We start from the raw sequence: 27,209 nt of genomic DNA, 5'->3' as shown, positions 1-27,209 counted from the left end.
TTGAGACTTTGAATAGTTTTCCAAGTGAGGTTAATATATATCCATGCAGATGAGACAGATGTTAGAATAACTATATACTTTTATTTCACTTGGCTTGCATACAAAGAGTTTAAACATCTATTGCAAGAATTTCCAACCTAGTCATTGGGACTGCCAAAAATGCTTTTTTATTTTGTTAAATACATGATAAATCTATTTTCTTACTTTTATTTCTCATTAAGCAATGTCTTGCAATTATTGCTAAGGAAGCCCAACTTGTCAACAAGAGATAAGTGCCAGTATGCTGCACTCCAAGATTCTGGTTTGACAGTTCATACCACAAGTATTTGACACTCAGTTCTATTTTCTAATAAAAGCCAGGAAATATAGTTCCTTTATGAAATCTTGGTTTTCTGCATAATACAATAGCTCACAGAAGCACAGCTAAGACCACATCCATGCTGCCAATGTTATACAAGGAATAATGTGGAAAGAACGTCCCCAACGCATGCTGGTTTCTCCAGAAGTATAGTTTGGGAAAATATCCGTTGATGATTTTTGTGAGTATTTGGCTTGGAGTATAACATTTTATAAGCTATGCATAATTGTCTGGAGGAAATGTTATATAATAATGCTTGGATAAAAATGAATTGTCAGCTAGTACCACCATATATTACATAAACGTCAAAACCATAATGTTAATTTTATTTATAGAATGTGTACATATTTCAAAAGCTACGTACAACAGGAAAACAAAGGTCATACAAATACATTCTGACAAATCCATTTTTGACAGATATAAAATGTGATGAGAACTCCATTCAATTCTCTTAAACAAATCTAAGATGTTACTTTGAGGTCTTCTAATCAATAGGGCACTATCCTAGAAGAGACAAGAGAACTATCCGAAGATACATTATGTTTGATTATTCAAATATTACATCACTATAACGAGTTACACACAACCATACATGATTACATAATGAAGTGAATTGTCTGCACATAAATGTGCTTTCTAAATCTTTTTCTGTCTGTAACTGTTAGTGTCATCAAATTAAAGGAGGAAATGTCTGTATAAATGTTTCTGTGTAACTATGGTGCCAATATGCATCCCAAGTCTCCCAGTAGGTCCGGGAGACTCCCACATTTTTAATGAGGTTCCCGGGCAACCACACACCATGTGTAATATCCTGGAAATCACACACACAATGCATAAATTCTCCTTACTCATTACCCACCCATGGGCGTAGGAACAAATCATGCGGGGGGGACAGGTTATAGAGAAATCCCCCCCAGCTCCGCCGGCCGCAGGTGCCCTCAGCTTGCGTGCGGCTCCATCAGGGAACCGCACGCACTGCAGACTGGAAAGGGGAGCACCTCCCCCTCCGCGCAGGAGCGCTGGGTGTCACATGACTACCCGGCGCTCAGTCTGACACTGCGCCCGCCGGAGGTCCAGAGGTCCCCTTGCTATGTCAGGTAAAAGGGGGGGACAACAGTTTGTAGGGGGGAGAGCAGAGCGAGGTCACCTCTGAAAAGAAAAAAAAAACAGCTGCCTGAGCATTTTTAGTGTTAATTAATGGAAGAGTTAAAGAAGGGGGAGGGGGAGAGGTAGAAAAATGAATGTAAGCGGTTAGGGGGGCTTCTAATATGGATGGGAGGAAGGGGGAGGTAGAAAAATTATTGGAAGGGGTTAGGGGGCTACTAATATGGATGGGGGAGAGGGGTACGGTGGGTTCTAATGTTCATGGAAGGGGTTGGGGGTACTAATATGCATGGAAGGGGTGGGGGGTTAATATGCATGGAAGGGGTAGGTGGGGTTCTTATGTGCATGGAAGGGGTAGGTGGGGGTTCTAATTTTCATGGAAGGGGTAGGTGGGGTTCTAATATAAATGGATGGGGTAGAGACGGGTAGTAAAATGTATGGAATGCACTTCTGAAAGTGTCACTAAATGGCAGTTAGGAAATGTAGTCATCCTAAGTCAGGGGCAGTATTACAGAATCTGTATATGTATAAAAAAAATATAAAAAGTAATCTGCAAAGTACAAAATGTTTGTGCCATATGTCGTGCTAAAAATTAAGCTAGGAATGTGCATATTTTTTTATGTTTTTAAAATAATTTTTAGAATAATGATACAGACATTTTATTTCTCACATTTGTGAGGATTCTTTTTTCCCCTCTATATTCAAGGGACACTATAGTCACTAAAACCGCTAAACGTAGTAGTTCTGGTGTCTATAGCATGTCGTTGCATGCTTTTTAATGTAAGCACTGCCATTTCGTAAAAAGGCAGTATTTACATTACTGCTGAGGAATACCTCTAGTGGACACTCAGATGGCCACTAGAGGTGCTTCCTAGTCGAGACATGAATGCCACCCTATGAAGTATCTGCGCATGTGCGGCAAAGCTGCGCATGCGCACCAGGGAGCAATGACGCTTCTGAATAGAAGCGTTTTATTGCTCCCTGCTCGCATCCTCTAATTTTTCTTGGTTCCTACACCCATGTACCCACCTGATTGGTGTTGTTCTTGAACAGGGGCCCAGTCGCGTGCCCGGCCCTTTAAGAGCCTGACCGGGCCCCTGCAGTATATGCCAGCTGGGAGAAAGTTGTATGCTGTTGTTTCCTCCCAGCTGAAAAAAACTGGCATGCAGGAAGGAGGAGAAGGAAGCTGGAGGCAGCACCAGAGCAGGCAGTATGGAGAGGCTGGAGTGAGCTGCTGCTGCATGCTCACTCCCATCAGCCTCAGCCCAGACACCAAAAGGTAAGCTAACAGGTGACTGCAGTGTATGTCAGATTATGTGTGTGTGTGTTTGTGCTAGTGTGTGTGTGGTGGAATCTCGGTAAAAATAAATTTAGTAGGCCGAGATTACCACGTGGCATGTGCACGTGCATATGCTGACGTATCGATCAGTTGGTTGCACGAGGCAAGATGCGATCAGTAGTGTACGGAGCATGTGCAAGAATACAGGATATAGTATTCCCCTCCTCCATTGTGCTGGACAGGCCATGCGGTCAAGCAGGAAGTTAATTCTTATTTGTATTGATTGGTCAAGAGAATGTGCGGGTGGAGCTTAATATGGGAGGAGTTATGTGCCTATATAAGGAGCCTGCACTATTGTCCGGGGCTCAGAACTTGCTGTATTTTGGTGACATTAGTCCCTCTGAGTCCCGATCGGTGATCCAATAAAGAATCTCTTCCTTCCTGAAGAAACCTGTGTCCATCTCTCTGTGCTTGGCTTCCGTCAGTTTCTCCGGTATCATTTGGTGCATTGGCCGGGAAGCTCATCGTTCAACGGTAGCTGAGAGGCAGAGGCGTGAGACGGTCTATCTTTGCCCACGTTCTCTACGGCTGCACCCCTGAACTTCTGCGTGGACCTCCCTTCGTCTCGGCGCCACTGGTCTGTTGTCCAGGAGATCATCGGCCTCTACGTAAGAAGTGCTGGGGTGTCCCCGTCGATGAGTGTGAACTCAGGTTCAGGAACGAGGAGGTAAGACAACTGCTGTTTTAGACGGCAGACCCACTAGGGGTATACCGATTGTGCGGTAGGCCCATAAGGGGTTTGAATTGTGTATGGAATCTGCCCCCTCTGTCGGAGGGAAGGAGCGAAGGCGCACCGCTCAATCGAACGCTCTTTAGTAAGACCGTTTGATTTGGTTAGTCAGGCGGGGTTCTGGTGTAAATAGCCCTAGCCGGACACCGGTGTCTTGTCTAGACTAGCGTTCTAGGGTGTATATTTTGTTCGCTAGGTCGGAGGGACCGGGAGACTAAGCGGCGTCTGTGTAAATTCGGTTCGCTAGCTCTCAACCTATCTTGGCTAAGTGGGAAGGCGTGTAAATTTGGAACCCACTAGATTTTTGATAGAGTAATCGACTAAGAGGCGTCTGTGTAAATTCGGTCCTCTAGTTCGCTATATGTGGTGCTTGGGCAGTGTGGCTAACCAAAACGGATGTAGATAGTTTTAGGTAGTCCATTCAAGGTACTGGCCAATAGTTTAGTTGGGAATTGTAAATGTGTTAAAGATTGTTAGTAAAGTGTATATCTTGTTAGATAGCGCGAGCTCGGCCGTCTAGTGAGAGTGTTAATAGTGTGTTGCTGTATCATAGTGCACGGTACCATAACCCTGTATACTTACTGACACTGTATATAAGTACTAATCATTGTCGTCTATTGCATGTTTAACACCATAACCACTAATAATTGTATTGTGACCTTAAATTGTGCTTTGACCTATGCTAACCGTACTGTAACCGCTATTTGTAAAAGACGATGTTACTGGGGTGTGTTATAGACGGGTAATTCATACATAGAGAATTATAGCGTGGGTGACTGTATAGTTTCGCCAAAGGGCATAATATTGATTATTTAGTGACTGGTGTAACAGCTGTGTGTGTACGGGAATTCCCTGAGTGTTTATTGTGTTATTGTGTACGTTTCACTTGGTAACCGTACCACGTGGTGCTGTTGCCAGAGGAAACGGGTGTGACTGTTGAATAGAACGCGTGCATAGTATTCGTTGTCAACGACGTTCCATTGATAAGTATGGGCGCGTCGGAGTCAACGATTCCGGATCCCTTAGGTTGTATGGTAAAGAATTTTAAAAAGGGATTAAAAACATGTGATTTTGGGGTTAAAATGTCTCCTGTACGTTTGGTCACTTTGTGCACTAGGGAGTGGCCTACTTTGGTTGCGGCATGGCCGCCACGTTGTAGTTTGGATCCAACCCTGATACAGCGTGTACACGTGGCTGTGTCAGGTAGGCCTGAACTTTACGGACAGTTTCCATATATTGATTGTTGGAGACAGGCCGTAAACGACTCGCCAAAATGGATTCAGATATGCCACGAGGAGCAATGTCGCCTCATGGTGGCCAGGACTTGTTTGTCCACTAGGACTGTGGTTAGGCCCATTTTGGACACGCCCCCTGAGTCCGAGATCCCTTTGCCGCCCCCTTACTTCCCTACAGGAAGAGGTGACGCGAGTGCAGGAAGTTCTATACCCCTCCCCTCATTGCCCTCATCCACTTCCGCTTCCTCCTCTAGTACAGAATCCACCCCCCCTTGTATTAAACCTCCCCTTCCGGAACCAGAACCAACCCCTGTTAGATCTAAATATCCTGATTTGGCGCCACTTCAAACTTCCGGTCAAGCTTCTTCTAGCTCGGCTGGGAGTTTTCTATTTACCAACTTTTCCCAAAATCAAGCTCCCACATCCTCATGCCCTATTTCCCCCCGACTGGAACCCATAACTGACGCCCCTCCACGTAGCCCTATACTAACCCGACAACTGACCGGTACCCAACAATTAAAACATTACCAGATGCCTCTTCGTCTGAATCCTGGGTCAGCCTATATCGATGCCGCAGGTCAAATGGCACATGCTGACCCAGTCTTCGTATATGTCCCGTTCACTACTACCGATCTCTTGAATTGGAAGACCCACAATTCCTCGTACACTGAGAAACCACAAGCTATGACCGATCTGTTCACCTCGATAGTCCAGACACATAATCCGACATGGGCTGATTGCCAGCAGTTATTAATGACATTGTTCAATAATGAGGAAAGGACAAGGATTAATCAAGCGGCCATTAAAGCGCTAGAGGATAGAGCCCGTGCTTTGAATCAAGCCAATCCAGCAGCATGGGCCGCAACACATTACCCTAATACCGATCCCGATTGGAATGTAAATGGCGCAGATATGGTTCAACTCAGAGCCTATAGAGACGCTATAATTGCTGGCATGAAAGCCGGAGGGAAGAAAGCCATTAATATGTCGAAGACAGTTGAGGTGATTCAGAAAAGTGATGAAGCGCCCAGTGTCTTTTATGACCGATTATTGGAGGCATACCGCTTGTATACCCCCTTTAATCCGGAAGACTCAGATAATTCCCGAATGGTAAACTCCGCCTTTGTCAGCCAAGCTTACGGAGATATTAAGCGCAAGCTACAAAAGTTAGAAGGGTTTGCAGGAATGTCTATCACCCAACTAATGGAGGAAGCAAATAAAGTATACATGAACAGGGAAACAGAAAGTAAGAAAGAGGAAGAGCGCAAGATGCGTAAAAAGGCTGATATGCTAGCGGTAGCGATCGCAGGCGTAGATAGACGGGGCCCAGATAGAGGCGATAGTAAGTGGAATGAGGAACCTCTGAGTAGAAATCAGTGCGCATACTGTAGGGAAGAAGGGCATTGGAGAAGTGAGTGTCCGCGAAGAGAACAGTATGAGAGAGACAGACCTAGGACAGGTTACGGAAACTTAAGAGGCAGAGCGAGAGGTAGAGGAGGCCCCGGAGGGAGCAATGGTAATAGAGGGAGTAATGGGAACAGAGGAAGTGTAAGGGAAGATAGGTACTATCCAGCAGCGCAAAGGTCCCGCGATAGAGAAGGTAGGGACTTTGTAGGATTGGCTGACACGGTCATGGAGGACTATTGATACCGACCGGGCTCCATCCCCCTTGGTCGAGCGGAGCCTATGGTCGATGTATCAATAGGGGGAAAAAGGAGTGCGTTCATGATCGACACTGGTGCTGAACATTCGGTGGTGACTGACCTAGTTGCTCCTCCATCTGGAAGAACTATTACTGTAATAGGAGCAACTGGAAGAAGTGCTGCAAAACCGGTTCTTAAAAGTCGACTCTGTACATTGGGAGGCCACGTAGTAAAACATCAATTCCTTTATATGCCTGAATGTCCAGTCCAATTGCTGGGACGTGATATGCTATCTAAGTTACAAGCGCAGATTACGTTCCTACCAAACGGAACAACATCCTTAAAGTTTAATGGACCTACAGGTATTATGACATTATCCGTACCAAAGGAAGAAGAGTGGCGACTTTATACAGCGTTGACTATCCAAAACCCTAGGAGTGATGAGTCCTTATTCAACATACCAGGAGTTTGGGCAGAGAACAACCCACCAGGACTGGCCCGCAATATTCCACCTATTAAAATCGAACTAAAACTTGGGGTTTATCCAGTGAGCCTAAGACAATATCACATCCCGCAGAAGGCTAAGAAGAACATCCAATCTTATCTGGATAAGTTCATACGGTATGGTATCCTAAAATTCTGTACTTCCCCCTGGAACACCCCATTGCTGCCTGTTCAAAAGCCCGGTACAGATGAGTATCGACCTGTGCAGGACTTGAGAGCAGTCAATGATGCGGTTGTTAGTATACATCCAGTTGTGCCCAATCCATATAACCTGCTTGCTTTAATTCCGGGCGGGGCTACTTACTTTACAGTCCTAGACCTTCTTTTGCCTCCGAATTGCCGCAGAAAGTCAATGTATCTTCGCTTTCCAATGGGAAAACGCTGTAACGGGTTTAAAACGCCAAATGACCTGGACAAGACTGCCCCAAGGGTTTAAAAATTCACCTACCCTATTTGGTTCAGCTCTAAGTCAAGATTTATTGGATTTCGAGTCCATCCCAGGAGAGTGTGTATTGTTACAATATGTAGATGACTTGTTGATAGCAGCAGTTACAAAGGAAATATGTCAGCAAGCAACGCACGATCTACTACACATTCTCTGGAAGGCAGGATACAAGGTGTCTAGAAAGAAGGCTCAGTTGTGTTTGCCAACTGTCAAATATCTGGGATTCCATATCTCTGAAGGTCAAAGAATTATGGGGCCAGAGAGAAAAGAAGCTGTGTGCCAAATACCGATACCCAAGAATAGAAGACAAGTGCGAGAATTCTTGGGGGCAGCAGGCTTCTGTAGGATATGGATTCCCAGCTACGCGATACTGGCAAAACCTCTGTATGCAGCTATCAAAGGTACAGAGCACGACCCCTTCTTATGGACTCAAGAACAGCAAACGGCATTTGAAGATGTGAAGAAGGCTTTGATGAGTGCCCCAGCATTAGGTCTACCTGATCACACACGACCATTCTACCTGTATGTACATGAGCAAAGAAGAATGGCTGTGGGAGTATTGACACAGTACTTGGGATCATGGCAAAGACCTGTTGCCTACATGTCTAAGCAACTGGATGCAGTGGCCAGCGGACTTCCACCTTGTCTAAGAGCCGTAGCTGCAGCCGCCCTGCTAGTAGCTGAAGCCGATAAACTCACTCTGGGTCAAGAACTTTATGTACGAGTCCCACATGCAGTACAGACGTTGTTGGATTACAAAGGAAATCATTGGTTTAGTAACAGCCGTATGACCAAGTATCAAGCAATGTTGTGTGAAAACCCAAGAGTGCATTTAGAGACTGTAAACACCTTAAATCCAGTTACCCTTTGCCACAACCTACTGAAAGTCAACATGATTGTTTGGAAGTAATGGATGAAGTATTTTCAAGTAGACCCGATCTTCGTGATTTTCCCATCCAGAACCCCGATGTTCAATATTACACCGACGGCAGTAGTTATGTGAAAGAAGGGATCCGCTATGCAGGATATGCAGTAACAACAATAGACAAGGTGATAGAAGCTCGGCCACTGGCAAAAGGAACATCAGCACAAAAGGCAGAATTGATAGCACTGACACGAGCGTTACAATTGGCTGAAGGTTTAAGAGTGAACATCTACACGGACTCCAAGTATGCGTTTTTAACCACTCATGCCCACGGAGCTTTGTATAAAGAAAGAGGACTATTGGATTCAGAAGGCAAAGAAATCAAGTACGCAGCCGAAATCCTACAACTATTGGAAGCAGTGTGGGAGCCGAAAGAAGTCGGTATTATACATTGTCGAGCGCATCTGAGAGGAGATGGTGATGTAACCAAAGGAAATCGGATGGCAGATAGTGCAGCTAAGCGTGCCGCTGAATCGGGAAGACAGGAGTATGTGGGGCATATAGCTGCTCTTATACCAACTCCACTGTCTCAATGGACTCCAGTTTATACAGCTCAAGAAGAAGAGTGGTTAAAGACTGAACCTGGAAAGTATTTGGAGAACAAATGGTATCAGTTAGAAGATGGAAGAATAGTCATTCCAGCATCACTAGCGGTAGAAATTGTCCAAAATTATCACAACGGGACACATTCTGGGAGAGACAGCACAGAAGAATCTCTCAGAAAACATTTCTACATACCAAGATTGTCCAACTTGACTCAGGCCATTGTACAAAGATGTGTAACGTGTGCTAAAAATAATGCAAGGCAAGGACCAGTAAAGCCACCAGGAGTCCAGTTTATGGGGGGACTCCCCATGTCCGATTTACAAATTGACTATACAGTGATGCCTAAATCTGGTGGACATCGCTACCTGCTGGTAGTTGTGTGTACCTATTCAGGCTGGGTAGAAGCATGTCCTACTCGTACGGAGAAAGCAGGAGAAGTTGTGAGATTCCTGTTACGAGAAATAATACCCCGATATGGACTACCCTGCTCTATAGGATCGGACAATGGTCCAGCTTTTGTTCATCAGTGCCTACAACAACTGACTCATATGCTTGGTATAAAGTGGAGGCTTCATACGGCATATAGACCCCAGAGTTCTGGTAAGGTAGAGAGAATGAATAGAACTATTAAGAATCAGTTGGCTTAAATGTGTCAGGAAACCCAACTTAAGTGGAACGTTCTCTTACCCATAGCTCTATTGCGAATCCGCAGTACACCTACCAGAAGGATGGGCCTCTCTCCTTTTGAAATCATGTATGGGCGACCACCTCCCGTACTTGGTAACTTAAGGGGGGATTTGAGTCAGTTGGGAGAAGGAATTACCCGGCAGCAGGTTGTAGAGTTGGGTAAGACTATGGAGGAGGTACAGAAATGGGTACAAGATAGATTACCTGTGAATATTTATCCCCCAGTTCATAGTTACCACCCAGGAGACCAAGTGTGGATTAAAGAGTGGAATAATGTACCGTTAGGGCCCAAGTGGAGAGGTCCTTATGTTGTTCTTTTGTCTACCCCTACAGCGATAAAAGTAGCCGAAGTGACTCCGTGGATACATCACTCCAGGGTTAAACCAGCAGCAGTCGATTCTTGGCAAGCTACAGCAGATCCAGAGAATCCTTGCAAGATCCGGTTAAAGCGCACGACTCAGTCGGAGTGCCGAGGAACTTTGTGGATTACAAATTTTATTGTTTCAGAGATTTGGTAAGTGAGTGAGAAGGCCATAATAAAGCCTGTCCGCTCACCGACGTATAGTGTATAAGCCAGGAAAAGTCCCGAAGGGACCCCTGTGAAGACGAGCAGAACTCCATTCCCTGCAGCCCTTACATCCTGGAAGCTGAGGTGCCTTCGCACGGACGAAGACTGAGGATGACGACGAAAGATGTGTTCTTAATAATGTTTATTTATGTGTATTTTTACATTTATGGCATGAGAGTGTCCGCACATTTTTTTTTATTTATGTTGTGAACAAGCTATTCTGTTAGTAATGCCTTTCTAGGTAGACTATGGTACATGGAGTGGCAAACATAACAGAGTGATAGTAACATAACAGTGTTGTAGAATAATTCTGTTCCCTCGCTATACTGGTCTCACATGTTTGGTCCTGTAGTTTGTATAGGCTGCAGGCGTATTTCTAATGCTAAGAAAACATTTTTGTACTTGTATGAGGGTATACAGGCTAAGTACGTAACTAAAATGATTGATGCTTGACAACACTAGGTTGGTATAGCATATTAGCATGTGTTGCAGTATGGCAGTAGCTGGTTGGTAAATGGCACCTATACAGTAAGTGGACATCTGTAGCAAGCTGTCTATAATGAGAGCTACATAGGAAGTATATAAAATATATAAAAGACCTGCTACTCTGATTAGGTACAGGGATAACTATGCAGGATTAGAGGGTAATACACCCTAGGCTAAAGGGCAAAGAGGAAGGTAGTGTCATTGGTAGGACGCATCGTGTGTCCACAATGGTCGGTGCTTACAGCCTCTGGCCCCTCAGTCCTCAGCTGTGATCCCCTTCGCTGTCGGATGAATCTTCTGCCGGTGGTCGGCCCCTCACTTGCAAGTACTCGTTGGCTGTGGCGTCCCTTGTCTGGGCTGTAGCAAGGATCTCCGTGAGAGTCTGCAATTCGGGCAGTCTTGTTGCAGGCTGGGTGGTGTGTGAGCGTCTGATCGGTCCTCCCGTACAGATGTCGCACCGGCAACTGGCACACTTGCTCCTGGCAGGGAAGGTTGCTGCCCACTGCTCCATCTCCCCCATGCAGTCGCTGTTTCCTGCTTTTTCGGGTCGTCTGTGCCATTCAGTGCTGGCTTAAGTGGCTGCGAGGGCTGGGATCAGGCAGCAGGAGCCTTTTTAGCTGTCTGCGCACGTGGCACCCGCCATTTTGGAGGCAGCAATCGGGCCCCTCAGTCTCACAATCGCGGTCACCGGGTTTGGACCGGGATCACCCCCCCGGTCCAGAGGGGGGGAACGGGACCGGGACCGCCTAGTAGTTTTGCTGGCGGGATAGTGGAGCGGCGGCCGTCCACTCCACTCACCGCCAGGGGAGGTCCCGCCTGTTGCTGCAGAGATCTCCCCTCCAGGGGACTAAAACTCAGGGAGCAAGCCTCTCCCTGGTTCCGGTAGCCCGTATCCATCGAGGGCCGCGGCAGTGGGTGAGTTGGGTGCTGAAAGTCATATTTTATAAGCTTTAACATGTCTTCATTTGCAGGAGCTCAGCCATCCCGCGACCGCTCTGCTCGGCGGTCCGGCCCCGCCCCCATTTATGTGTATTTTTATATTCAGGAAGGTAGAGGTACCGACACTCCTAGCTGTGAGGTATGCATTAAGACTACAAGAACAGGTAACCATATTTCCCAAACCCTAATTTGGCATTCACAATACGAGTGTAAAGGAGATGTATCAAGATGTAGATACTTAAATATAGAATATAGTGTGTGCCATTTAGGAGTAGGAGAACCTAAGTGCTTCAGTCCAGAGTATCAACCTCGTACAATTTGGTTGACTCTCAGGAATGGAGATCCTCAGGGGACCCTAATTAATAAGACGGTATTAGAATCCGTATATTCTTCAGGTGTTCTGCTATTTGATGCGTGTAAGGCGATATCAAGTGGTAGAAAGCCGTGGAATGTATGTGGGGATCTTAGATGGGAGAGGACGTATGGGTCTAATGATAAATATATTTGTCCCAGTAGTAAAAATAAATATGTGAGTCCTAGATGCCCAAATAGAGATTATAACTTTTGCCCATATTGGTCTTGTGTGGGGTGGGCAACTTGGGGACAGACAGTAGACAAGGACATGATTGTGACTAAGTTGCCTACCAGCCCATATTGTAAGTCTATGGAATGCAATCCAGTCCATATACTTATAAATAACCCCGACAAGTTCTTAGATAAATATGGTAATTTATTTGGGTTCCAAATATATGGGACGGGTTTAGATCCTGGGACAGTATTGTTTATAGGGATAGAGACTGATACGGTATCCTCCCAGACTCATCAAGTATACCATTCCTTTTATGAAGAGATGAGCATAGATAATAAGATCCCCCATAATGCTAAAAACCTGTTTATTGATTTAGCTGAAAGTATTGCCGGTAGTCTTAATGTTACCAACTGCTATGTGTGTGGAGGTACTAACATGGGAGACCAATGGCCTTGGGAAGCAAAGGAGGTAATGTCCGGTTCTGAGGCAGTTGACCAATTAATATCTACACAAGCCGATTATCATATGAGTGTTAGAGGTAAATCTGAGTGGAGATTAAAGACCTCCATCATAGGTTATGTTTGCATAGCAAGGAAAGGAATGATGTATAATACTTCTGTAGGAGAATTAACTTGTCTAGGGCAAAAAGCTTATGATGATGATACGAAGAATACAACTTGGTGGTCGGCTTCAAATGTCTCAGAACCATCTAACCCGTTTGCTAGATACGCCAATTTAAAGGATGTGTGGTTTGACCTATCCATCACATCTACCTGGAGAGCCCCAGCAAATTTGTACTGGATCTGTGGTAAGAAAGCCTATTCGGAGTTGCCACAGGACTGGGAAGGGGCATGTGTGTTGGGTATGCTCAAACCATCCTTCTTCTTGTTACCTATTGAAACAGGTGAGACTTTAGGTGTTAAAGTGTATGATGTGAATCATAGGAAGAAAAGGGGACCCATAGAGATAGGCGCCTGGGAAGATAATGAATGGCCTCCCCAGCGTATTATAGATTACTATGGGCCAGCCACGTGGGCAGAGGACGGTACCTTTGGTTATAGAACCCCAATTTATATGCTCAACCGTATTATAAGATTACAGGCGGTGGTTGAGATCATTACTAACGAGACATCACAAGCGCTCAATCTTCTAGCGAAGCATAATACCAGGATGAGGACAGCAGTATACCAAAATAGATTAGCCTTGGATTACCTATTGGCAGTAGAGGGAGGTGTATGTGGGAAGTTTAACCTGAGCAATTGCTGTCTTCAAATAGATGACGAAGGGCAAGCAATAGCTGAGCTTACTAGCCATATGGTTAAACTAGCGCATGTGCCTACTCAGGTATGGAAAGGGTATAATCCAAGTAGTTGGTTTGGTAGCTGGTATGAGTGGTTTGGAGGGCTTAAGGCAGTGGTAGGTGGAGTCCTACTGATTTTAATGTTGTGTCTACTCCTGCCGTGTCTTATACCCTTAGTAGTTAGGTCTGTGCAAAGCCTGATAGAAAATATAGCAGAAAGGAAGGCTGCTGCACAGATAATGGCTATATATAAATATAAGGCTCTAGATCAGGGAGAACCAATGCAGGAAGATGAGTGTTGAAGATTCACATCATAAGATAAGTCTGGTCTGGTTCAAGGTAACTTGCGGTGTATGCAAACTAAGGTTAAGTGATGCCTCAAGTAATTGTGAAATATCAAGAGGCATCAAAGGGGGGAATGTGGTGGAATCTCGGTAAAAATAAATTTAGTAGGCCGAGATTACCACGTGGCATGTGCACGTGCATATGCTGACGTATCGATCAGTTGGTTGCACGAGGCAAGATACGATCAGTAGTGTACGGAGCATGTGCAAGAATACAGGATATAGTATTCCCCTCCTCCATTGTGCTGGACAGGCCATGCGGTCAAGCAGGAAGTTAATTCTTATTTGTATTGATTGGTCAAGAGAATGTGCGGGTGGAGCTTAATATGGGAGGAGTTATGTGCCTATATAAGGAGCCTGCACTATTGTCCGGGGCTCAGAACTTGCTGTATTTTGGTGACATTAGTCCCTCTGAGTCCCGATCGGTGATCCAATAAAGAATCTCTTCCTTCCTGAAGAAACCTGTGTCCATCTCTCTGTGCTTGGCTTCCGTCAGTTTCTCCGGTATCATGTGTATCTGAGTGTCTTTGCCAGCGTATGTATATGTGTGTGTGTGTGTATATGTAAATTTGTATATCTATGTATGTGTATATGTATGTGCCAGTGTGTGTATTTGTATATATGTGATAATGTGGGTATCTGAGTGTGAGTGTGTGCATATCTTAGTGTGTGTGTGTGTTTGTTTATGTGCCAGTGTGGGCATTTCTGTGTATGTGCCAGTGTGAGTTTCAGAGTGTGTGTGTGTCTGCCGAGTGTGCGCTAGAGTGGGTATCTGTGTGTGTATTTGTGTATGTGCCAGTGCGAGTGTCAGAGAGAGAGTGTGTGTGTGTGTGTGTGTTAGAGTGGGTATTACAGTGTGTGCCAGTGTGAGTATCTGTGTGTGTGCCAGTGTGGGTATCTGTGTGTATGTGCCAGTGTAGGCATCTGAGTGTATATGTGTGTGTCAAGGTGTGTGCATGTGTCCGTGTGTTAACAATGTGTGTAAATAATTGTAATATGCTGTGTGTAACTGGGTGGCGGGCCCGCATGTCGGAGTGTGCATGGGGGGTGCAGCCATGTCCCTGAAATTAGTTTTGGCATGTTGGTATGTCTGCAATATGTCAGTAGTTGTGATGTACTTTTTTGTAACATATGTCTGTGTGATCTATTTATGCTACAAATATTAGAATGTCGTATTATGTTGTATAACAAAAATAGATACAGTACAAAGGGCTCATGACAATATTATATGTATGCAAGGAGCCTAAATAATGAAATGGGTAAACTAGAAGCAGTTGCAAATACTAAATAATAGGACATAACAGGAATAACAGAAACATGGAATGAAACTCCAGAAGATTAGAAAAATAAGAAAGATGGAGGAGTGTATTTGTATATCACCCAGGAGTTAAAGGGAAATCTTATGCAAGTGGTATGGTGTGAGGAAAAATGGGAAAATGTGGTAGATATCTGCTTGGGGAAATAGATGGCAATTCAATAAATGGTTGAAATATGCTACAAACCTCCTGATATAGCTATTGATGATAAAGAACAGCTATTAGAGCAAATTGGGAAAGCTGCACATCTGGGTAACACTAAAATTATTGGAGAATTTAGTTACCTGGACAAAAGTTGCATAGAGTGACTAGTAGTCCAGCAAGGGGAATCCGATTTTTGAACCTGTTAAATGACATCTTTATGTCACATTTGGTAGAGGCACCAACTAGAAAGGATGCTTGTCTGGATCTGGTTATGACAAAAAAATGTTGATCTTCGGTCAAACATTCAAGTAATTCAAGCATGTCAAACTCAAAGGCTAATACGGGCCAAATAAACAAGGTTTATAGTTATGTGGGCCACAAGTGTTTTTTAAAAATAGAGTCAGATCTAGACCAACACAAACTAAAATTACTTGTATCATTCTCATGCAAACAATATGTAATCCTGGGTATACACAGTGGTGTATCCTGGTATTGTGCTGCCCTAGGCAGGACAAAACTCAGGTGCCCCCCCTCCCCTCGCGCCACCCCCACCCAACCTTTCCCCCCGCCCCGCATTCTAAATACACACACATTCACTGACAGATACGCATACACTAGCTAACAGAAACACGCACACACTAACAGACTCACTCACACTCAGTAACAGACAAACACACTCACTAACAGACACACACTAACAGACACACACTCACTAACATACACACACACTCACAGGCAAACACACACTAACAGACACACACACACACACTAACAGACACTAACAGACACAAACACTAACAGACACACACACTGGCACACACTAACAGACACAAACACTAACAGACACACACACTGACACACACACACTAACAGACACACACTCACCCACATTAACACATTATTTTTAAATTTATTTTTAACACGTTTTTTTTAAATTTATTTTTATCACATTTTTTTAAAATTTATTTTTAACACATTTTTTTTAAATTTATTTTTAACACATTTTTTTATTTATAACACATTTTTTTTAAATTTATTTTTAACACATTTTTTTATTTATTTTTAACACATTTTTTTAAATTTATTTTTAACACATTTTTTTAAATTTATTTTTAACACATTTTTTTTACATTTATTTTTAACACATTTTTTTTATATTTAACACCCTCCCCCCCAGCCTCCTTACCTTTGGGAATGCTGGGCAGGGGGGTCTCTTCCTCCCTGGTGGTCCAGTGGCTGCTGGGCGATCGGGCGGCACTGCCTGGCGGGCGGGCGGGCGGGCGGCCGGCTGGCGAGGGAGCACTTCCCCTGAGCTGTCTGCTCAGCTCCCTCGCGCGCCTCAGAGTGAGGCTGGGAGCCGGAATATGACGTCATATTCCGGCTCCGCCTCCCAGGCGAGGGAGCTGAGCAGACAGCTCAGGGGAAGTGCTCCCTCGCCGGCCGGCCGCCCGCCCCCCGCCAGCCAGGCAGGCAGTGCCGCCCGTTCGCCCAGCAGCCCATCCGGCATGTCTGTTAGCCGCAAGGCTGACAAGACATTTGCCTTGGGCATTTGGAGGGCGGCTTTTTTTGCCGCCCCAGGCAAATGCCTTGTTTGCCTCGCGGCTAATACGCCCCTGGGTATACACACACGCACACACACACACATTTTTTTTAACTCCTTCCCCCCAATTTAATACACTGCCCCCCTCCTTTCCACCAATTTAATACACTGCCCCACCTCCCTCTCCCCGAATTAATACAATGCCCCACCTCCCACCACTCTAATACACTGCCAACCCCCTCATTTAATACACTACACCACGATTCCCCCAAGCCCCTCTTCCCCTACCTCAAGCCATCTTCCAGTCCAGCCCTGCTCTTCTCTGCTCAAGCAGGCCACACTCTCCTTTGGCACTGCAAGTAGCAGAGAAAGGGGAGTGACCACTCTGCACACTGTAGCACCGCCACCAGATATGACTCCATACGCTGTATGTGCATATTCGGCTGTTGGCGTGAAAGAATGTTTTGTGCTCTTGCAGCTGCCGGTACAGCACAAAGCGGCCCTAGGGCAGGCGGCCTATCAGTAAATCCCGGTAGGCCAGTCCGGCCCTGGACCTTAAAGATACCAATTGTGGGCCGCATGCTTGAAATAAATGAACACTTGGGAATTAGTCATCACAATATGGTATATTTTGAAATAATTCCAAAAGCAAATGCACATTAAACTAAGACATCATTTTACAAAGGCCAATTTCAATAAAAGCAGCTTTACAACTCACTGACTGTCATAAACTCTTTAACCCCTTAAGGACACATGACATGTGTGACATGTCATGATTCCCTTTTATTCCAGAAGTGCTCAGAATGTACCAATGAGTAATAAATATAGAAGAAACAAATTGAAACCAATGTGACTTAGTAAAAGGTAAGCCAATAAATCAAAATTATGAAATGGGCATTTACATACTTAAATCAATCAAATCAAATGTATCCTATATAAAATATAAGGAATTCAAAAATGCCTATAAAAAAGGTAATTTGATTGTCTAAACAAGACTCTGTAGGCACCCAGATCACTTCAGCTCATTTAAGGGTTAAAGGAACACTATAGGCACCAAGTGCCAGGTCCAGCTAGGATTAACCCTTTTTTTCTATAAACATAGCTGTTTCAGAGAAACTGCTATGTTTATATATGGGTTAATCCAGCCTGTGATTTTCACAGTCAGAAGACGCCAGCGTCCATAGGAAAGCATTGTGAATGCTTTCCTATGGACTAGCTGAATGCGCGCGGCTCATGCGCATCCAGCCGAGGAGGAGAGGAGGAGGAGAGTTCCCCCGCCCAGCGCTGGAGAAAGAGGTAAGTTTAACCCCTTCCACCCCCTAGAGCCCGGCGGGAGGGGGACCCTGAGGGTGGGGGCACCCTCAGGGCACTATAGTGGTCCTTTAACTCCACCTGTATTGGCTGTCTACCAGGGGATGAGGGGGATACTGCAAGAGCCTATAGTGTTTTCCTGGCACTATAGAATCCCTTTAATCCTATATTACAGAGTCTGTACCACTCTTAACTGCACAGGGGACAGCGCTGAAATGCTCTTTTTACTGCACGGATATGGTTACAAGCATTGGATTGGCTAAAAATTTACCATTTTGATGATGTCACAAAGGGGGCGGAGCCAGCGGCTGACCCACGTGGCACTGGAAATAAGGTGAGCTTTAAACTTTTATAGGGGGGGGCAAGCCACTTAAATGGTGGGTTTAGCACTATAGAGTCAGGAATACATGTTTGTGTTCCTGACCCTATAGTGATCCTTTAACTACGCACAAAGGACATTATTCTTCCAATTCCGACAGGATTTGGCAACCTATGAAAGTATCTGAACATAGGTGTATACTTCCCAACCCAGGGGTGGAACTACCGTTGGTGAGGGCAGTAAGGCTGTATCCAAGGTCCGCAAGCTCAGGGTTCCCACTGGGTTGCCCATGCAGTTAGAGCCACTCGGTCATGTGTTGTGTCCCTTTAACAGCGCAACTGAACCCTCTGCTCAGTGTGAAGCAAGTGAGCACAAGTCACTTCCTCACAGCTTACCAATGAGATTTGAACAGAAATATTCTTCATTTCTACATATGAGTATTGCTTGCAGTGTGTTCATTTTGCAGTGTATATTTTTGTACTGTTCAGGATGTGCACATGGTAAACCCCAGCTGAAAAAGCATTATCGGAGTTGTACTACAGATGGGGATCTATAGTTTTCAGAAACAGCTGTATATACAAATACATACAATGTGAATTTGTGTTATAATCATTAACAACACCTGGCTGCTATTACTTCCATGTAGTTCCGATGCATAAACGACACATTGTCATCATGGATAGAGATGTGCAAGCAATTATAATCAACATTATGAAATATCGAGGATATTGCACTTTTTATAGTTAAAGGGACACTATAGTCACCTGAACAACTCTAGCTTAATGTAGCAGTTTTGGTGTATAGAACATGCCCCTGCAGCCTCACTGCTCAATCCAGTGCTATTTAGGAGTTAAATCCATTTGTTTATGAACCCTAGTCACACCTCCCTGCGTGTGACTTGCACAGCCTTCCATAAACACTTCCTGAAAAGAGAGCCCTATTTAGGCTTTCTTTATTGCAAGTTCTGTTTAATTAAGATTTTCTTATCCCCTGCTATGTTAATAGCTTGCTAGAACCTGCAAGAGCCTCCTGTATGTGATTAAAGTTCAATTTAGAGATTGAGATACAATTATTTAAGGTAAATTACATCTGTTTGAAAGTGAAACCAGTTTTTTTTTCATACAGGCTCGGTCAATCATAGCCAGGGGAGGTGTGGCTAGGGCTGCATAAACAGAAACAAAGTGATTTAACTCCTAAATGACAGTGAATTGAGCAGTGAAATTGCAAGGGAATGATCTATACACTAAAACTGCTTTATTTAGCTAAAGTAATTTAGGTGACTATAGTGTTCCTTTAACCCCTTAAGACCGGAGGGCGTACTATTACGTCCTATTATAGACGGCTCTAAACGCCGCCGGTCGTAATAGTACGCCCTCCGGTCTTTCCTTACTTACCCGGTCGCCGGCGGTCGTGGTTGGGGGGACTCCCAGGGAGCCCCCCCGCGGCAGATCTTCCTCCTCCGGTCCCCCCCGGCCATGTGAGAGTGAGGTCCTTGCGAGGACCTCACAATCACATGGCAGGGATAGCTGGCTTCTGTATTGCCAGCAGGGGGACTGCCTGTAATGACAGGTGGTCCTCCTGCTGGCTGAAAATAAAATAAATGTTAAAAGTGTAAAAAAATAATAATATATACATATATATATTTATATATGATCTAACTATATATATATATATATATATATATATATATATATATATGCTATATATATCAATTGAAAAAAGCTAGCACTCAGGGACTTCAATAAGTAAAAAGTAAAAACCTTTTATTCCAGTGTCAAAAAGACAGGGTCGACGTTTCAGTCCACCGTTGGGAACTTTCCTCAGGTCCTGAGGAAAGTTCACAACGGTGGACTGAAACGTCGACCCTGTCTTTTTGACACTGGAATAAAAGGTTTTTACTTTTTACTTATTGAAGTCCCTGAGTGCTAGCTTTTTTCAATTGATATATGCTTGTGCAGCTGAGCACCGGGCAGAACACTGAGGGAAGGCTGGAGTGCAACTCCCATCATCTTTGTATATATATATATATATATATATATATATATATATATATATATATATATAAAAAATCAAAAGAAATGAGAGCACTCACTGGTTTTGAAAAGCTGTGTATTTGTGTATTCAGATGCTAGGCAAACAAATCAACGTTTCGACCGTCAAGCGGTCTTTATCAAGATGTCTTTATCAAGATCTTGATAAAGACCGCTTGACGGTCGAAACGTTGATTTGTTTGCCTAGCATCTGAATACACAGCTTTTCAAAACCAGTGAGTGCTCTCATTTCTTTTGATTTTTTTTATATATTTTGCACTGAGAGGCACCTTGGTCTGAATTTTTCTAAGAGCTTATTTGTGGGAAGAGTGCCAGAATTTGTAAATATTTGTATATATATATATATATATATATATATATATATATCATATATATATGATCTAAGTATATATATATATATATATATATATACACACACACACACACACACATATACATACACACACTGTATAGGTGTATTTTACTATTAATATATAATTATATATATATATATTAATATCAAATTACACGTAGACTGATACTGATTAAATATATATAATTATTGCTATATATATTTATATATAATATAAAAAAAAAAAATATGTAAATACGTTAAAAATTAAATAAATAAAATAATATTTATATCAAAAAACACGTAGAACGAAATAATATATATATCTATATACATAAATATATACGTATATACACACATATATATATATTCACATACATATATATATATACATATATTAATTCTACATATATATTTATGTAATATTTTTACATAATTGGGTATCTTAATTAATTACAATTAGCGGGACCTGCCTGACAACCCATGCCGAAAGTAAAGGGAATTTAATTTGCTAGCACAATATTTAACCCTATAACTTTCCAAGACACCATAAAACCTGTACATGGGGGTACTGTTCTCCTCGGGAGACTTCGCTGAACACAAATATTAGTGTTTCAAAACAGTAAAATGTATTACAACGATGATATCGCCAGTAAAAGTGACAGTTTTTTTGCATTTTTCATGCACAAACAGCACTTACACGGACGATATTATTGCTGCGATACTTTTTACTGTTTTGAAACACAAATATTTGTGTTCAGAGAAGTCTCCCGAGTACAACAGTACCCCACCCCTCATGTACAGGTTTTATGGTGTTTTCAAAAGTTACAGCGTCAAATATAAGGCTTGTGTTTCATTTTTTTCACATTAAAATTTGCCAGATTGGGTACGTTGCCTTTAAGACCCTATGGTAGCCCAAGAATGAAAATTACCCCTATGATGGCATACCATTTGCAATAGTAGACAACCCAAGGTATTGCAAACGGGGTATGTCCAGTCTTTATAGTAGCCACTTTGTCAGAAACACTAGCCAAAATTGGCGTTTTTTGAATTTTTCACACACAAACAAATACTAACGCCAACTTTGGCCAGTGTTTGTGACCAAATGGCTACTAAAAAAGACTGGACATACCCCATTTGCAATACCTTGGGTTGTCTACTATTGCAAATGGTATGCCATTATGGGTGTAAATTTCATTCCTGGGCTACTATAAAGTCCCAAAGGCAACGTAACCAATCTGGCGAATTTCAATTTCAAATGTAACGTGCTATATTTGACCCCGTAACTTCCCAAAACTCCATAAAACCTGTACATAGGGGGTACTGTTTTACACGTGAGACTTTGCTGAATACAAATATGTATATTTTATTGCAGTAAAAGCAAACAGTATTATGACGTTGACAGTTAAAATGTCATGTAGAACGAAAAAATTTTTTTTTTTAAATCTTATTTTCTCCCATTTTTTTCATATTAAATTATGTTTCATAGCTAAATATGTGATATTAAATGAAAGCCCTGTTTCCCCTGAATAAAATGATATATAATAAGGGGGGGTGCATTTAATATGAAAGAGGTGAATTACGGTTGGACAGACATATAGCGCAAATGCCAGGTTTTGTTTACATTTTGTTTCGTTCACAACGTGTACATTTGGCTCCGTCCTTAACCCCTTAAGGACAGAGCTTCGGAAGCTTGTCCTTCACTTTATGACAACGGCATTTTTTGCTGTTTGCGTTCAACTGCAATTTGCATTTGACTAATTTATTGCACCGACGCATATTATATACCGTTTTTTAAAGGACAGAAAGGGCTTTAATTTGATGTAACATATATATATATATATATATATATATATATATACATGCTTATTTATTATTAAAAAAATACAGAAAAATGCAAAAAAATGAAAAAGTTTGTGTTTTTTTACAGTTTTTGCAATAATAATGTGTGCACAATTAGTGCAGGTTAAGGAAAGTAATTAAAAATAAATTCATTTAGTTGTTCTGATTTACAGAATATATAATGTGTCTGGGATTTTCAGTTTTTTTTGGTAGTTACAGGTCACAAAGCACAAGGAGTAAAATAAACTTTTAATGTGGAGCGATTTTAGAATTTGGTATGTTTGTTTGTCTTGTAAGCTTAATAGCGATAAAAGAAAACAAAATTGCCACACAAAAGTATATATTTAAATAAAGTAGACACCACAGGCTATTTACCTAAGGTTGTTTTGACACTTTCTACGTAGCCATTTTACCGCCAACCTCTGCTAAATATTGGAGTAAAATTGTGTTTTTGGGGGGTTTTCGCACACAAACTTATAACCAAAAACTTCTCATGTGTATTTTGTAAAGTTGGTGTGTGCTATTCCTGTACAAAGTTTTATTATGTGTTCAGTTACTTCTGCTGAGTACAACGGTACCCCCATTGTATGTCTTTGGCACTATTTCGTGAAGCTACAGTGCCATATAGGAGACCTGTCCTTTTCAGTATTCACAGTAGAATTTTGAGAGACGGATTTAATGAGTCTATGCTTCCATTTGGGGTATTATAACAGTTTGACTGTTCAAAAAAAACCCACAAAGGCCTACCATTTGTAAAAGTAGACACTCCAGGGTATCTCATAAGGTGCATATTGTGCCTTAGCATGCCCCCATTTTCCCACCAATATATGCCAACGTATGTGGTAAAAAATAATTTTGTGCATTTTTTACATACGGATTGCATTTTTGCTGGGCATTTTGTATATTTCATATGTGCCACTAAGTTCAAACCCCCCAAATTATGCTCAGCTAAGTCTTCTGAGTAAAAGGACACCCCCATTGTATGTCTATGGCACTATTTTGTGAAGCTACAGTGCCATACAGGAGACCTGTCCTTTTCAGTATTCACAGTAAATTTTGAGAGACGGATTTAATGAGCCTATGCTTCCATTTGGGGTATTATAACAGTTTGACTGTTCAAAAACACCCCACAAAGGCCTACCATTTGTAAAAGTAGACACTCCAGGGTATCTCATAAGGTGCATATTGTGCCTTAACATGCCCCCATTTTTTTACCATTACATGCCAAAGTATGTGGTAAAAAATAATTTTGTGTATTTTTTACATACGGATTGCATTTTTGGGCATTTTGTATATTTCATGTGTGTCACTAAGTTCAAACCCCCCAAATTATGCTCGGCTAAGTCTTCTGAGTAAAAGGACACCCCCATTGTATGTCTATGGCACTATTTTGTGAAGTCACAGTGCCATATAGGAGACCAAGCCATATCAGTTTTTACCGAACTTTTAATTTTGGCGCCGGGCCTATGTGCAATTTCCAAGCATCTTCACAGGTTTTAAATTCAAACTACCCCACAAAGGCCTACCATTTCTTAAAGTAGACACTACTGGGTATTGTTTAGACAGGCTGATATTGTAAGAAACACATATCCCTCACTTAAGCCAAGCTAAGCATACCTATAATAATGCTTGACACTAAGCGATGACATGCAACGGAAATGTTAACTTCAAACTACTGTAACCAAGCGAAGATGTAACTCATAAATAATGCGACTAACCAACATGTAATTAACCTGCTTTATTAACATTTAAAATGTGTACGATTCATCTAAATGCTGTAAAACAGTTCACAATCTGTATGTTCAAAATGTCGAAAATGCTGTTGTGGCATTGCTGACAAGCAGATGTTATTCATGCACAGAAAAAAAAAGAAGAAGACATCCCAGGGTATTTCAAAAGGCATATTTTGAACCTTAGCGTGGGATCATTTTTCCGCTAGCGTGTACCAGGTGTAGTGGTAATAAGCGTTTTTTTTTCTGCCTTTTTGACACACAAAGTGAGTTTGCACAGTATATTTTGCAAACCATATGTGTACTACCACTGTATAATACTTCATATGTTGCTCAGCTATGTCTGCTGAGTACAAAAATACCCCCGTATGTACCTTTGCCAGGTATATGTGGACATCGGAGGGGCACATTTGGGACACAGCCATTCCATTTTTTTTCAAACTTTACATTTTTACGCTGTGCCCATGTCCCATTTTAGAGTGTTTTACCAGGCTATATAATCCAAATACCCCATAAAGCCATACAATTTCTTAAAGAAGACATCCCAGGGGGGGCGGGGCCTGACCGCCGGTCGGATCAGACACACTTTGTCTGAGCTCCGGCCTCTGAGCTGGAAAACCGGAGCCAACCGAGGGCCACAGCCGAGAAACCGGCATGAAACTGTGCTCACTGCACCACCAAGACGACCGTGACCCAGGGGATACCCAAGAATACCGTCTGCGGCGCCAAAGTAACCCGGCCGAGGCCTGAGGCCTATGAGCTTGAGCCGAGAGAGACGGCCGCTCTCACGGTTCTCTGGCCGGCGGTCTGCCGCTCCCCCCCCCCTCTGGACCGGGGGGGATTATCCCGGTATCCATGGGCAGCAGCCACCGCAAAATATACCACATTCATCCCGGCCACACCGAGCAAAGAGGTCCGTACATAGGATCCCAAGATGGCCGACCAATGCCCACCCTGTGAATGACATGCAGCGGTTCCCGCAAAAACCTCTAAGCCAGCACGACTCAAATCACCTGCTACACGAAGGAGAGGAAGGTGGAGACAGGGGAAGAGCAGGACCTACCTGGGCGCTCACACCGAGACCGATGCAGCTGCAGAAGAGCCCAACCAGCGCACCCGACCTGCCTGCCATACAGCGTCCCCAGCAACCCTCGACGGACAGAGAACAGCCCCACAGGTGGGAAACCACAAAGCGCACAGCGATGCCGCCCAGGGTGCAGCGGGGATGCTGCACTCCGATGTAGCACTCACCCTGCCACGCAAGACAAGCCAAATGGGCATCGGTTGACGCAATCCCGACAGGGGCACCCAGAGGCCCGCAGTTTAGGCCCCTCACAAAGACTTTTATTCCGCCCGCAGAGGAACCAACTAAGAATTATCAACATGAAGCACGAAATGAAGCAGCCATTGCAGAGGCTTACAAGACCAATGCCTTATGTGTTTAATCCACTCTGTGATGCCTTGCAGTTGTATGCATAGGACTAAGCTTGTTGCCTTATTATTCTATTTCATTTTATGTCAGTAAACCAATCTGTATACCTGCATTTGTAACCTTTCCTGACATATCAGTTCAACACTTAGAAAAGCATAACACAGCATACAAAATACTTATCAGCAACACCTTGGAGGGTAACACTCACTACTGGGTATTGTTTAGACAGGCTGATATTGTAAGAAACACATATCCCTCACTTAAGCCAAGCTAAGCATACCTATAATAATGCTTGACACTAAGCGATGACATGCAACGGAAATGTTAACTTCAAACTACTGTAACCAAGCGAAGATGTAACTCATAAATAATGCGACTAACCAACATGTAATTAACCTGCTTTATTAACATTTAAAATGTGTACGATTCATCTAAATGCTGTAAAACAGTTCACAATCTGTATGTTCAAAATGTCGAAAATGCTGTTGTGGCATTGCTGACAAGCAGATGTTATTCATGCACAGAAAAATAAAGAATTAAAAAAAAAAAAAAAGAAGAAGACATCCCAGGGTATTTCAAAAGGCATATTTTGAACCTTAGTGTGGGATCATTTTTCCGCTAGCTTGTACCAGGTGTAGTGGTAATGAGCGTTATTAAATGTATTTTTTTTACTTTTTAAAACTTTTTTTACTTTTTAAAACTATTTTTTAAACTCTTGTTTTGCTTATTAATTTTTTTAAAGTTTCCTAAACTTTCGTAAAACTTTTTTTTACAGATTTAACATTTTTCTAAGCTTTTTTTTACGTTAACCCCTAACTATCAGTAAGCAGCACTAACAGTAAATTCCCCATTTTCCCATAACTCCCACCCACCCCAGCTAGCAAAATATTTAATTATACAATATTTAAATTAGTTAATTAAATACATTTAACCCCTGAGGGTTAAAAAATGAATAAAAGTTAATCGTCAGGGGTTAAAAAAAAATTAGATCACAGTATAATACTGTGATCTGTATTTTGATCACTGTAGGCAGTGATCGACTGGCAGGGAAGGGGTTAATTTTTATTTGGACTGGGTAAAGGGTTTATTTTTTTTATTTTTTAGTCATCTATAAGTATAATGTCTTTATTAAAAGATACATCTTAGTAGATATAAAACTAAGGATTCAGATTGTTTGATATAGGATACTTTGCATCATTATTCATATGCTGTCATACGGTTATAGAATACTATAATATAGTTTTTCTTTATTTTCTGTAAAATTTGTAGGATTAATGATACAAGAACCTAAATATTCTGAAATCATATGGTTAGAAAACAATTGCTGTAAGATTAATTGAATATTGATGATGGGAGATTCACTATGTCTAATATGTGAAGATAATGTTATAGTATAACGCAGATAACTATTTGGGAGAAGATAAACAGTATAATTAGTATTCCATATTTTCTTTTATATATTTCTCTATTTCTCTTACATTATGTATACCTATATAAGGGACATGGACATG

At 42.5% G+C, this 27,209-nt stretch overlaps 1 protein-coding gene across 1 annotated transcript in view; it reads right to left on the bottom strand.

Moving 5' to 3' along the window:
* RAB31 (RAB31, member RAS oncogene family) overlaps positions 1-27,209 on the bottom strand; it is a 105,819-nt gene that overhangs the window by 42,008 nt on the left and 36,602 nt on the right. The window lies entirely within an intron of this gene.

This window comes from Pelobates fuscus, chromosome 4 (genome assembly GCF_036172605.1).
Source record: "Pelobates fuscus isolate aPelFus1 chromosome 4, aPelFus1.pri, whole genome shotgun sequence".
Lineage (NCBI taxonomy): Eukaryota > Metazoa > Chordata > Amphibia > Anura > Pelobatidae > Pelobates > Pelobates fuscus.
This window is presented reverse-complemented; position numbering and strand designations above follow the sequence as displayed.